This window comes from Lutra lutra, chromosome 13 (genome assembly GCF_902655055.1).
Source record: "Lutra lutra chromosome 13, mLutLut1.2, whole genome shotgun sequence".
NCBI classification, from domain to species: Eukaryota; Metazoa; Chordata; class Mammalia; order Carnivora; family Mustelidae; genus Lutra; species Lutra lutra.
The window spans coordinates 76545489-76561015 of record NC_062290.1 but is presented as its reverse complement, the minus strand read 5'-3'; positions in this window follow the sequence as shown (position 1 = coordinate 76561015).

The following is a 15527-nucleotide window of genomic DNA, read 5'->3' as shown; positions in this document are numbered from 1 at the left end:
AGGTTGGTTCAACATCCGCAAATCAATCAATGTGATACAACACATTAATAAAAGAAAGAACAAGAATCATATGATACTCTCCATAGATGCTGAAAAAGCATTTGACAAAGTACAGCATCCCTTCCTGATCAAAACCCTTCAAAGTGTAGGGATAGACGGCACATACCTCAATATTATCAAAGCCATCTATGAAAAACCCACCGCAAATATCATTCTCAATGGAGAAAAACTGAAAGCTTTTCCGCTAAGGTCAGGAACACGGCAGGGATGTCCGTTATCACCACTGCTATTCAACATAGTACTAGAAGTCCTAGCCTCAGCAATCAGACAACAAAAGGAAATTAAAGGCATCCAAATCGGCAAAGAAGAAGTCAAACTATCACTCTTTGCAGATGATATGATACTATATGTGGAAAACCCAAAAGACTCCACTCCAAAACTGCTAGAACTTGTACAGGATTTCAGTAAAGTGTCAGGATATAAAATCAGTGCACAGAAATCAGTTGCATTTCTCTACACCAACAAGACAGAAGAAAGAGAAATTTAGGAGTCAATCCCTTTTACAATTGCACCCAAAACTATAAGATACCTAGGAATAAACCTAACCAAAGAGACTAAGAATCTATACACAGAAAACTATAAAGTACTCATGAAAGAAATGGAGGAAGACACAAAGAAATGGAAAAATGTTCCATGCTCCTGGATTGGAAGAATAAATATTGTGAAAATGTCTATGCTACCTAAAGCAATCTACACATTTAATGCAATTTCTATCAAAGTACCATCCATTTTTTTCAAAGAAATAGAACAAATAATCCTAAAATTTATATGGAACCAGAAAAGACCTCGAATAGCCAAAGGAATATTGAAAAAGAAAGCCAAAGTTGGTGGCATCACAATTCCGGACTTCAAGTTCTATTACAAAGCTGTCATCATCAAGACAGCATGGTACTGGCACAAAAACAGACACATAGATCAATGGAACAGAATAGAGAGCCCAGAAATAGACCATCAACTCTATGGTCAACTCATCTTCGACAAAGCAGGAAAGAATGTCCAATGGAAAAAAGACAGCCTCTTCAATAAATGGTGTTGGGAAAATTGGACAGCCACATGCAGAAAAATGAAATTGGATCATTTCCTTACACCACACACGAAAATGGACTCAAAATGGATGAAGGATCTCAATGTGAGAAAGGAATCCATCAAAATCCTTGAGGAGAACACAGGCAGCAACCTCTTCGACGTCAGCCGCAGCAACATCTTCCTAGGAACATCACCAAAGGCAAGGGAAGCAAGGGCAAAAATGAACTATTGGGATTTTATCAAGATCAAAAGCTTTTGCACAGCAAAGGAAACAGTGAACAAAACCAAAAGACAGCTGACAGAATGGGAGAAGATATTTGCAAATGACATATCAGATAAAGGGCTAGTGTCCAAAATCTATAAAGAACTTAGCAAACTCAACACCCAAAGAACAAAGAATCCAATCAAGAAATGGGCAGAGGACATGAACAGACATTTCTGCAAAGAAGACATCCAGATGGCCAACAGACACATGAAAAAGTGCTCCATATCACTCGGCATCAGGGAAATACAAATCAAAACCACCATGAGATATCACCTCACACCAGTCAGAATGGCTAAAATGAACAAGTCAGGAAATGACAGATGCTGGCGAGGATGCGGAGAAAGGGGAACCCTCCTACACTGTTGGTGGGAATGCAAGTTGGTGCAACCACTCTGGAAAACAGCATGGAGGTTCCTCAAAATGTTGAAAATAGAACTACCCTATGACCCAGCAATTGCACTGCTGGGTATTTACCCTAAAGATACAAACATAGTGATCCGAAGGGGCACATGCACCCGAATGTTTATAGCAGCAATGTCTACAATAGCCAAACTATGGAAAGAACCTAGATGTCCATCAACAGACGAATGGATAAAGAAGATGTGGTATATATACACAATGGAATACTATGCAGCCATCAAAAGAAATGAAATCTTGCCATTTGCGACGACGTGGATGGAACTAGAGGGTATCATGCTTAGCGAAATAAGTCAATCGGAGAAAGACAACTATCATATGATCTCCCTGATATGAGGGAGTGGAGATGCAATATGTGGGGTTAAGGGGGTAGGAGAAGAATAAATGTAACAAGATGGGATTGGGAGGGAGACAAACCATAAGTGACTCTTAATCTCACAAAACAAACTGAGGGTTGATGGGGGGAGGGGGTTTGGGAGAGGGGGGGTGGGGTTATGTATATTGGGGAGGGTATGTGCTATGGTGAGTGCTGTGAAGTGTGTAAACCTGGCGATTCGCAGACCTGTACCCCTGGGGATAAAATATATGTTTATTAAAAAAAAAAAAAGAAGAAGAAAGAAACCTCAAAAAAAAAAAAAAAAATACCATCAATGTTTTTCAAAGAAATGGAACAAATAATCCTAAAATTTATATGGAACCAGAAAAGACCCTGAATAGCCAGAGGAATGTTAAAAAAGAAAACCAAAGTTGGTGGCATCACAATTCCAGACCTCAAGCTCTATTACAAAGCTATAATCATCAAGACAGTATGGTACTGGCACAAAAACTTATACATAGACCAATGGAGCAGAATAGAGAGCCCAGGAGTGGACCATCAACTCTACAGTCAGCTAATCTTCAACAAAGCAGCAAAGAATGTCCAATGGAAAAAAAGACAGTCTCTTCAACAAATGGTGTTGGGAAAATTGGACACCCACATGCAGAAGAATGAAACTGGACCATTTCCTTACACCACACACAAAAATAGACTCAAAATGGTTGAAATACCTCAAAGTGAGACAGGAACCATTCAAAATTCTTGGGAACACAGGTAGCAACCTCTTCAAACTCAGCCACAGCAGCTTCTTCCTAGAAACTTCACCAAAGGCAAGGGAAGCAAGGGCAAAACGAATTATTGGAACTTCATCAAGATCAAAAGCTTTTGCACAGCAAAGGAAACAGTCAACAAAATCAAAAGACAACAGACAGAATAGGAGAATATATTTGCGAATGACATATCAGATAAAGGGCTAGTATCTAAAATCTATAAAGAACTTATCAAACTCAACACCCAAAGAACAAAGAATCCAGTCAAGAAATGGGCAGAGGACATGAACAGACATTTCTGCAAAGAAGACATCCAAATGGACAACAGACACATGGAAAAGTGCTCAACATCACTCAGCATCAGGGAAATACAAATCAAAACCACAGTGAGATACCACCTCACACCAGTCAGAATAGATAAAATTAACAAGTCATGAAACGACAGATGTTGGCAAGGATGTGGAGAAAGGGGAAATACACCATTGGTAGGAATGCAAGCTGGTGCAGCCACTCTGGAAAACACAATGGAGGTTCCTCAAAATGTTTAAAATAGAGCTACTCTATAACACAGCAGTCGCACTCCTCGGTATTTACCCTAAAGATACAAATGTAGTGATCCGAAGGGGCACATGCACCTGAATGTTTATAGCAGCAATATCCACAATACCCAAACTATGGAAAGAACCTAGATGTCCATCAACAGATGAATGGATAAAGAAGATGTGGAATATATACACAATGGAATACTATGCAGCCATCAAAAACTGAAATCTTGCCAGTTGCAACAATGTGGATGGAACTAGAGGGTATTATGCTAAGCAAAATAAGTCAGCCAGAGAAAGACAATTATCCTATGATCTCTTTGATATGAGGAAGTTGAGAGGCAGGGTGGGGGCTTGTGGGGGGTGAGGAGGGGAAAAAAATGAAACAAGATGGGACCAGGGAGGGAAAAAAACCATAAGAGACTCTTAATCTTGGGAAACAAACTGAGGGTTGCTGGGCGGGGAGGTTGTGGGGGGATAGGGTGGCTGGGTTATAGACATTGGGGATGGTATGTGCTATGGTGAGTGCTGTGAATTGTGTTAAGACTAATGATTCACAGGGGTGCCTGGGTGGCTCGGTGGGTTAAGGCCTCTGCCTTCGTCTCAGGTCATGATCCCAGGGTCCTGGGATCGAGCCCCACATCAGGCTCTCTGCTCAGCAGGGAGCCTGCTTCCTCCTCTCTCTCTGTCTGCCTCTCTGCCTACTTGTGATCTCTGTCTGTCAAATAAATAAATAAAATCTTAAAAAAAAAAAAGACTAATGATTCACAGACCTGTACCCCTGAAGCAAATAATACATTATATGATAATTTAAAAAAAAAAAAAAAAAAGCTCTGTGTGACCCTTCATCTCCCTCTTCTCTATCACAGCCAGGAGAGTCCTATAAGTTACATGTAGAAGATGACTGGGATTCTTTCGGCCTGATTAACAAAGATCTGGAAATATTTGGTAAGCAGTACTAATGGTAACAATCAGGTCAAAATGGGACAGTCCTGGAAATCAAAGTAAAGAAACATGCATTCCTTTGAGAAATATTTCTATTAGAGGGTTAACCTTCTAACCCTTCTCAAAAACAGGAATTCTTTTTTTTTTTTTCCTCCAAGATCTGGAACAGAATTACAGGCTGAAGAACCACATACAGCTGTTGGAAAGGGATATATATATATATATATACACTGGGAATACATACTGGGATATTTATTCAGAATTTTAAGAAATTTTGACCCTCGAATTACCTTTAAATAAAATAATTGCATAATATTTATGCTCTTTTGTTCTGGAGTCAACCACATCTGAAATCCAAATCCAGAAAGCCACCTACCATGTGTGTGATATGGAGAAGCTGTCCAGCCTAACTTAGCTTTTCTCATCTGTAAATTGAGAACGATGATAGCGGCTATCCCATAAATATGAGGGTTCCATGTAAAAGCCCCTCATAAATTCTTTTTAAAATATTAGCCACTGTTCAACACCCAAGAATTCACAATGGCATACACATTCTTCATGGTACTGCTTGCAATATTAGAAAATTTGAAATTCTCTAAAGTGTCAGCCATGCAAACTTTATTCCATGTGTGTGCAAAGGAACACAGAGAGAGAAAAAGAATACTAAATAGTTATTTTGTTTAATATGATAGAATCAGATACATCGATCTGGAAAGATATCCATAATCTATTGTGGGGATGGGGAAAGCAATTTGCAGAACACAATGCACAGTTGATTTCAAGTGTGTGTGCATACATATGAGACAGGATAAGTATAAGTCATAATAAGTCCTATAAAAATATTTTAAAGAGTATGTCACAGGCAGCAATTAATTGGGGATGGGGTACCATTTAAAAACAGGTGATCAAAATGGCCTTTTGAAGTTGAATTGTGAATGGTAAGAAGTTTTGTATAAAAAGGAAAGGGAGGAGCCAGCACCCAGATGTTGCTTTGTAATTCCATTCTCCAGTAAAAAAAAAAAAATAAATAAATAAATAAATAAATAAATAAATATTAAATTATATTAAATTAAATTAAAATTAAAAAAAAAAAGACTCCTGGGAGAAATGGCTGATTCCAGGACTGGGGCAGAAAATATAGAAGATAAACCTGGAGAAAATTAACCTGCCAGAAAGTGGGAAAATACTCAAAAAAAAAAAAAAAAAAAGGCTGGGGGCATATCCAAGCGACATAGGAGAAAACGAAAAAGAGCTCCTAATGTCCAAAGCAATACCTCAGCTAGGAATCAGGTTTAACATCACCAGCGGTAAGTCAGGTTGATCACCTGTCCCCTTGTCATGTGATGAAGATGGCACTCAGCCTCCATGGTCTCCCTTCCCGCAACCCGTAACTCCAGCCTGATCATGAGAAAAACATCAGGCAAATCCCAAGTGAAGGACATTCTATAAGATATCTGCCCTCAAAACTCTATCTAGGTCATCAAAAGCAGGGAACGTCTGAGAACCTGTCACAGCTCACAGGAAACTTTTTTTTTTTTTAAGATTTTCATTTATTTATTTGACAGAGAGAGAGACAGAGAGAGAGGGAACACAAGCAGGGGGAATGGGAGAGGAGGAAGCAGGATTCCTGCTGAGCGGGGAGCCTGATGCGGAACTCGATTCCAGGACCCTGGGATCATGACCTGAGCTGAAGGCAGACGCTTAACAACTTAGCCACCCAGGCACCCTCAGAGGAGCCTTTAAGAAAAGAGAAAAAGAACCAAAAATAGCTACATGTCATGTGGTACCCTGAATGGAATTCTGGAACAACCAACAACAGAAGGACATCAGGGGAAAACAGAGGAATTTAAATGCACTGTGGACTTTACTTAATATTGTATCATTTTGACTTCATGAGTTGGGACGAATTATTAACAGAGCGGGGGAGCTGTACTATCTTTGCAACTTCTCCGTAAATCTAAAGCTACTCTAAAATGAATATTTTTTTAAAGATGAATTGATGTCATGAATAGGAGAAGGACTAAATTGCAGTATCTTCATACCAGGGAATACTAAGCAACAATAGAAAGTAACAGATTACTCGTGAATGCTACAACATGATTGTGTCTTAAGGTTATAGTACTAAGTGAAAGAAGCCAAGCATGAAAGAGTACACACTGCAGGATACATTCACCTGGCATTCTAGGATGGGCAAAAATAACCTATGGCAATAAATGTCAAATCAGTGATTATTTGGGAATTCCCAATAAGGGGAGAATCGACCAGGAAGGACATGAGGGAATTTTCTGGGTTGATGGAAATACTTGGTATCTGGATGTGCATTTGTCAAAGTTATTTGAATGGTATGCTTAAGATCTGAATTAAGTATAGAGATTAAATATATATCATGAATAAATGTAAAATATATAAAAATAATGTGAAATTTAAAATATATAAAATGAATGTAAAATATATATTCATGTGTGAAAGCAAGGGAGAAAAAGAGGGAGCGGGGCAAGAAAGATGTTTTTTTTTTTTTTTTCAGCATAACAGTATTCATTATTTTTGCACCACACCCAGTGCTCCATGCAATCTGTGCCCTCTACAATACCCACCACCTGGTGCCCCCAACCTCCCACCCCCCACCCCTTCAAAATTCTCAGATCGTTTTTCAGAGTCCATAGTCTCTCATGGTTCACCTCCCCTTCCAATTTCCCTCAACTCCCTTCTCCTCTCCATCTCCCTTTGTAGTCCATGCTATTTGTTATGCTCCACAAATAAGTGAAACCATATGATAATTGACTCTCTCTGCTTGACTTATTTCACTCAGCATAATCTCTTCCAGTCCCGTCCATGTTGCTACAAAACTTGGGTATTCATCCTTTCTTTCTTTCTTTCTTTCTTTTTTTTTTTTTTTACAGCTTTATAAACATATATTTTTATCCCCAGGGGTACAGGTCTGCGAATCGCCAGGTTTACACACTTCACAACACTCACCATAGCACATACCCTCCCCAATATCCATAACCCCACCCCCTCTCCCAACCCCCTCCCCCCATCAACCCTCAGTTTGTTTTGTGAGATTAAGAGTCACTTATGGTTTGTCTCCCTCCCAATCCCATCTTGTTTCATTTACTCTTCTCCTACCCCCTCAACCCCCCATGTTGCATCTCCTCTCCCTCATATCAGGGAGATCATATGATAGTTGTCTTTCTCCGATTGACTTATTTCGCTAAGCATGATACCCTCTAGTTCCATCCACGTCGTCGCAAATGGCAAGATTTCATTTCTTTTGATGGCTGCATAGTATTCCATTGTGTATATATACCACTTCTTCTTTATCCATTCGTCTGTAGATGGACATCTAGGTTCTTTCCATAGTTTGGCTATTGTAGACATTGCTGCTATAAACATTCGGGTGCATGTGCCCCTTCGGATCACTATGTTTGTATCTTTAGGGTAAATACCCAGCAGTGCAATTGCAGGGTCATAGGGTAGTTCTATTTTCAACATTTTGAGGAACCTCCATGCTGTTTTCCAGAGTGGTTGCACCAGCTTGCATTCCCACCAACAGTGTAGGAGGGTTCCCCTTTCTCCGCATCCTCGCCAGCATCTGTCATTTCCTGACTTGTTCATTTTAGCCATTCTGACTGGTGTGAGGTGATATCTCATGGTGGTTTTGATTTGTATTTCCCTGATGCCGAGTGATATGGAGCACTTTTTCATGTGTCTGTTGGCCATCTGGATGTCTTCTTTGCAGAAATGTCTGTTCATGTCCTCTGCCCATTTCTTGATTGGATTCTTTGTTCTTTGGGTGTTGAGTTTGCTAAGTTCTTTATAGATTTTGGACACTAGCCCTTTATCTGATATGTCATTTGCAAATATCTTCTCCCATTCTGTCAGTTGTCTTTTGGTTTTGTTCACTGTTTCCTTTGCTGTGCAAAAGCTTTTGATCTTGATAAAATCCCAAAAGTTCATTTTTGCCCTTGCTTCCCTTGCCTTTGGTGATGTTCCTAGGAAGATGTTGCTGCGGCTGACGTCGAAGAGGTTGCTGCCTGTGTTTTCCTCGAGGATTTTGATAGATTCCTTTCTCACATTGAGATCCTTCATCCATTTTGAGTCTATTTTCGTGTGTGGTGTAAGGAAATGATCCAATTTCATTTTTCTGCATGTGGCTGTCCAATTTTCCCAACACCATTTATTGAAGAGGCTGTCTTTGTTCCATTGGACATTCTTTCCTGCTTTGTCGAAGATGAGTTGACCATAGAGTTGAGGGTCCATTTCTGGGCTCTCTATTCTGTTCCATTGATCTATGTGTCTGTTTTTGTGCCAGTACCATGCTGTCTTGATGATGACAGCTTTGTAATAGAACTTGAAGTCCGGAATTGTGATGCCACCAACTTTGGCTTTCTTTTTCAATATTCCTTTGGCTATTCGAGGTCTTTTCTGGTTCCATATAAATTTGAGGATTATTTGTTCCATTTCTTTGAAAAAAAATGGATGGTACTTTGAAAGGAATTGCATTAAATGTGTAGATTGCTTTAGGTAGCATAGACATTTTCACAATATTTATTCTTCCAATCCAGGAGCATGGAACATTTTTCCATTTCTTTGTGTCTTCCTCAATTTCTTTCATGAGTACTTTATAGTTTTCTGAGTATAGATTCTTAGTCTCTTTGGTTAGGTTTATTCCTAGGTATCTTATAGTTTTGGGTGCAATTGTAAATGGGATGGACTCCTTAATTTCTCTAAGAAAGATGTTTTTGAAGCCTAGGACATTTGGCATACAAGAAAAATTAAAATCCTAACCCTTTGCCTAGATTAAGTTATTTGTTTTTAACCTTTCAGACACATTTATAACAAAAACAGGATCATTCATTCATATTGGTCTGTAGGCATTTTCTCAATTAACAACAGATCTTGTAACTTACCCTTTGATAACGAGGCACCTACTGGGATGCTTGAGTCAGTGAAAAAAAAAATCAGAAATATAACTGACATCTATGTCTACTCTTCCCAGCACCAATACTCATCCACAGACGTATAAATTAGTTTTTTTTAAAGCCTAGTTATTCCTCTACCAATTTTACCATGAATGTTATACTTCAAACCAATCAGTCTCATTTTATGTTTTATATTGCCAAAAAGTATGCTATGTTTCTACTATTTTTATCAATTGAATAGTAGTTATAACTATAATGTTAATTCAAAGAAAAACTTTAGTAGGTTCTTATAGCCACATGAAGTTAAAAGTAAAATTTCTATTTCTATAAATACTGCTGTGGCTGAGAGGTGTCCTAAAGTGATCAAGAAAAGAAGTTCAAGGTGAAAAACATATGTCAGAAAAATTCCGTAGGGATGCCTGGATGGCTCAGTCAGTTAAGCATCTACCTTTGGCCCAAGTAGTGATCCCAGGGTCCTGGGATCGAGTTCCGCATCAGGCTCCTTACTCAGTGGGGAGTCTGTTTCTCCCTCTGCTCCCTCTGTCCACTGCTCCTCCTGCTTGTGCTCTCTCTCTCTCTCTTTCTGAAAAATAAATAAAATCACTAAAAATAAAGAAAAAAAGAAAGACAAAATCTGTATAGGAAGTAGAATGAGGGGGAAAAAAGGAAGAATAGGAGATTTCCAACTGGGTAAGAACTTGCCTGTTTATTTTTAGAAGGAGGATGGCAGCTGTCCTATCACGGTGGCATTTATGTTCCACTAGATATATTTTTTAAGGTGATACAATAGTTTTATTGTTTTGTGTCACTATAAAAATGGATGAGAAATTGTCTCCTTCGTATTCATATACACCTGTGACTTAAAAAAAAAAAAAATTCAGGGACATCTAAAAATGTACGAGGTGGTCAGTAAGTTTTCAAAATTCTGTTGAGGGATGTGTGAGCAAAAATGTTTGAAGACCCTAAGCCCACCCAATACACATTTTTTTCTTCTTTCTTTTACTCCTTAAGCCAGATCTGCAGGCATTGTGCCCAGCTGGTGTCCAGCTGAAAATCCACTCTCTGGTTCTCTTTGCAGATACATTTGGCCAGGGAACTAAGTGCTAAGGACACCCTCAGTTTTGCCACCCCTCCCTTCCACATGGGATGCAAAGACATGGCTGGAGCGCCAGCAGCCACTTTGACCATGCACGAAGAATAGCGATGCCAAAGGACAAAGGCACATGGGTTCCAGATGACTCAACCCCCAAATGCTACCTCCAGGATTCTTTCAGGTAGAGAAAAATAAACCCATACATGTTTAAGTTGCTGTTATTTGGGGTTTCCTGTTACACAGGGCCAAATCTAATGCGGACTGGTAGCGTGGCTACAGCATTCTTAGTATAAGCAATCAACTGTTGAACATTTAGATTTTCTCCAGATTTTGCTACTTATTATAACCGACATGGTGATCCTTCGTGGCTGTATCTTCAGACATATTTATAGCTATTTTTCTTGGAGATGGTCTAGGAAGTTAATTCCGGGGGAAGAATGTTTTCATACATATTGCAAATTTTTCCTACGCAAAGGTTAATGCACAGCCACATCAATAGCATTTGACACTTCGGAATTCCCCATGCCTCGTCACCATGGAGAATTCTTCTTTCTAAAATATCGCAATTTGATAGAAAGGGAGGAAAAGGCTCATTTGTACATTGGGTGCTAAAAAAAGGTCAGCGTTTTTTCTTGTTTATGTGCCATTGGCTATTCTGTCTTCTTATTATTTTTTTAAAAATTAGGAAAAAGAGCCAGGGTGATTCTGCTCCAGATGGAGTCATGGCTGGAGAACTAGAGGCGAGGGTATGTGTGGAGCCCACACTCACTGAAAGCTCCCGGGGCAGCGGCGAGATTGTCTGCCTCAACCTTTGTGCAGTGCCCAGCATACAGCAGGTTCTCACTAAATAATGTTTCATGTATGAAAGCCACTCTCTTGAGATATGACTTTGAGCAAGCAATCCCCTGCTCTAGCCTCAGTTTCTGGTTTATAAACCAACAGGACTGGATGAGTCTATGCCATTGGTCTTTTCCAAGTTCAAGGACTTCTTATCTGGAGAGAGCCAAAACTGACTAACACCCGCCAAGTGTCAGGCGGGAAGGACTCCCTTCCTTTGGGACTAAATCTACTGCCAGGGGGACCACAGGCACAAGAAGACAAAATAAACAGAAAAGGAGAATTTAACATTCTTTTTTGTTCCACTGCTTCCACTTAGCTAGAAATCAAAGGCGTGACAAAGGCAGTAAGAAACACGCAGAAAGCCCCTCCTCTCTTGAAATTGCCCTCTTGAGGACAAGGCCAGTGTTTATGGGAGCCTGGATTTAATCAAAAAAATCTGTCAGTGAGGGGTGGTGATAGGGATCCGTCAGGATCAGTTGAGATAAGGAAGGTACTCAGCATGCAGCAGGGGTTCCGTCACCAGTAGATCCTGTGGGGACCCAGTCCCCAAGCCTTGTGTCAGGCACCTGCAGCAGCTGTTTTTTGTTTTTTTTTTTTTTTTCCTAGAAAAGTCCCCACAGTGGGACTGGACACAGTTTCCAGCTACATCATTTCAGACTCTCACCCTCTGGCCCTCCTGGAGATTCTGAGAGTTTCCCGATCCCTTTTCAAAAATTCCTTTGCCACTTCAATGCGCCTGGGTAGATTCTGCTGGTCAGCAGGACCAGGACCATAAGAGCTCCCATCAGCCACCTCATTTGACAGACGATGGGGTCTCAATTCCAAAAGCAGAGCTTTGCTGGAAAGAAGTTTTAATTAGTCTACCCACGCAGCTCAGCATCTGGTCCCAACTCAACCTGCCATGCATTCAAATTTTGTTCCAATCACCGTGCGTGCAACGCCTTCGGGACTCAACAGAAGCCCCTTAGAAACAGAGATGGCCCCTCCACGTCCAGTGGGAAATGGTCAAAGGAGTAAGGGGGAGTGAGGAGGTAAGGTCCCACGTGGTCCAAAGCAGGACCTCGGGCCCCGTAACATGGGAAAGGGGCATCCGGCCCAGGCAACTGGAGTGAGATCAGAATGACAATGGATATGAAGACCCCTTGTCAACTGTAGACCTAAGGGACCACTTCAGCCGTGTGTTTTTTCCATCTGCCTCCCCTGGAAAGCAGGGACTGGGTCCTGTTCTTCCTCTTGCAGGACACTTAGCAGAGTGAGCAGGTCTCTCCACCCAGGGGCACGGTCAAAACAGGGGACATGGCGCCCTCTGGTGGACTTAAATGGAAAGGGTATGGGTTTTAAACTGGTTAGAAAGCCCCAAAGACCGAGCTCGGAATTCTGGAATTCCAGAAGTGGAAAGAAGTTTTGCGATTATTCAGTCTAACCTCCTCATTTACAATTGGGACGATGACAAAAGGCCTAAGGGGGAGAGTGACTTGCCTGAGGTAATACTGAGAACGAACATCAGAGCCAGATCCCAGTCCCTGATGCCCATCCAGAGCCAAGGTCATGGTCTGGGACACGAAGCACAGAAGCCCTCACTTCTTGAAGTCCACATATCCATGGACTCTTGCCACAGCTCAGCCATGCCCTCAGAGGACTGGGGCGTTCCCCCTCCCTGTTAACGTTGTCAAAAAGTTACATTATTTCTATTTTAAACCTACCATGTTAATGTTCTAATTTTGATACAAGCAAACCTAGCAGGAACTATGGCAACCTCTTGGGGCCTTAAGAAAATACTCTCAAGCATGACTAGATAATTCTGAGAACAACAACAGAAGGACTGATTTTTCCACGAACTAGAGAAATCCGTTATCTGAGACACCAGTCCCTCCCATCAGTGGTTATCTCGGAAGCTGCATCAGAGTCCAGAGGAACTGAAAGCAAATCTCCCTCACATGGACCCAGATGCCAACCTGAGAGTGACTTACATAAGACCCACATTCTAATGGTGTCCAGTTAGCCATCTTAATAAATGTCAAATGAGATTTTTAGAAGCATTTTCATTAGCCCCTAAATCTTTTTAGAACGTGGAAAGGTCATGGGGAAGACTTTGTCCAAGGGAAGGCTCGAATAAGTCACCTGGCTCTGTCCCCAGAGACGGCAGATGGAATCTGATGTGAATCATTCCCCCCCACACACACCAGCTCCCAGCAGATGCTGCTGGCATTATAGGGTCACTGAGAATAATTAGTGGGCTTTACCCCAGGATCAGAAACACCACAAATGCACAGCCTATTAGTCACCCAAGAAGGTATAGCCTGAATTTTTCTCTCATTCCTTGACAGCACCCCAAAGCTTGGCTTGATTCACTCCTCTGTTTCTTCATTATTTACTACTCAACAAAAACAATTGTTTAGAGTACCACTATTCCAATAGATTTAAGTGGCTTAACTCAATCCCCACCAGAACTCAATAGAGAAGGCAAAATTATCCCCATTTACAGATGGAAACGCTGAGCTTCAGAGAGTGGAAGTCACTCACCCAAGATCAAACAGCTCGTAAGTGGAAGAGTCAGAATTTGAAGCCAAACCCACCCGACTTCCGAGTCATGGCTCAGCCCCACACTGAAGATTATCCATGCAGATGTAGACCAACTTCTTTACTATCCCTCATCCCAGTAAGGAGTACTGGGACATCCCAGTAGGATGTTAGTCAAGGGTTGAAGGTCAAAATCGCAAAAGGTTCTGTTGGCCTCCCCAAGGCATCTCTCGATGGGCTTTTCATGCTCATTCTAAGCACATCTGCCCTCACTCTGCCTCCTTCTAGCAACACAGGTGTGTACACACTATCGAAGAGAGGAAGTGACACCACCTTGGGGGCGCATTTGGTGTTTCCTCCTTCTGAAGGCAATACGATATTTTCAGAAAGAATGAAGGCTTTGGGGTAAGACGAACAGGGATTGGAAACCCAACTCTGCTGTCTTGGCTAGCTCTTTGTCCTTGGATATTTTCTCACTCTGGACATCCTTCTCCACATCTTAGAAAACATGGACAATAATGTCAACATGAGGGGCGCCTGGGCGGCTCAGTGAGTTAAAGCCTCTGCCTTCAGCTCAGGTCATGATCCCAGCGTCCTGGGATCGAGCCCCGCATCGGGCTCTCTGCTCAGCGGGGAGCCTGCTTCCTCCTCTCTCTCTCTCTCTCTGCCTGCCTCTCTGCCTACTTGTGAGCTCTCTCTGTCAAATAAATAAATAAAATCTTTAAAAAAATAATAATAATGTCAACATGATACGGTCATTTTGACAATTAATTGAGACCCGTCTGTGAGTGTCCAGCAGTGGCTGGCGGGCAGGCACACAGTAGGTGGTCAGGAAATGGTAGCAATTAGACCATCAGCCTGCTCTCACTCTCCTGGGAGAGGGAGGAGCTGGGGAAGGACAGCATGTGTTTTGAAGGGTTGTTTTGAGCCATGAGGCTGCTCCAAAAACTCCTGGAATTGAGACAAGAAAGAGCTGGAGCTCACGTGTAGGAGACACTTAAGCAATCTATGCATGTGTTCTAGGCCACAAAACCAGAGAGGAAGACCAGCCTGTGGCCACAGGCAGGAGCACCGGAACCCATGGGCCCCCGTGCAAATTCCGGCTCCTCTCAGCATCCACGCGACCTGGTAGCAAGCTGCTCAGCCTCCCTGTGCCTTACCTTCCCATCAGTAGAAGAGACAATGGCAGCATCTTCGTGATAGGGTTGGACGAGGCTTACAAAACAAAGTCCACGAACTGTGACCGTGAGGGTGCCTAGCACACAGCACGGGCGTTGAGAGAAGCCGGCTCTCGCTCGCTGGCCCCGTGCCGCCACGGGAAGCCGGACTCTGTGTGGCCATCTGGGTTCATGCATAGGCCCAGCTCCCACCCTCAGAGCCCCTGTTTTTGAATTCAAGGTTCTCAAGCACAGGAAATATTTGCCATGTCGCAACAGCCCTTGGACTTGGAGATCCTTTGGTCCGTGTGTACGGGAGGAAGCTGACTTGGGAACTCGTGCAGGTTCTCAGGCAAGGCAAGGACTTGAAGCAGGTTTTCTGCCTTCAATAGTCAGGGATCTTTTCCTAGCACGATCATCCCACAGAAAAATCTTTTTAGGGGGGAATCTGTGTCCTTGGAAGGAAAAGTTTGTTCTTTTAGAAACACACAACAGACATTCGAAGTCAAGATCGGCAAGGGAGGTAAATTTTCGAGTAGCTCCCATAGGAATTTGACCTTGAAAGAGGAGACCAGACTTCCGGATCTGGGGCAAGATGTATTGCTAAACTGGGCCTCCATTTCTATCTGTAAAATGAGTTTGTTGGACAATGTG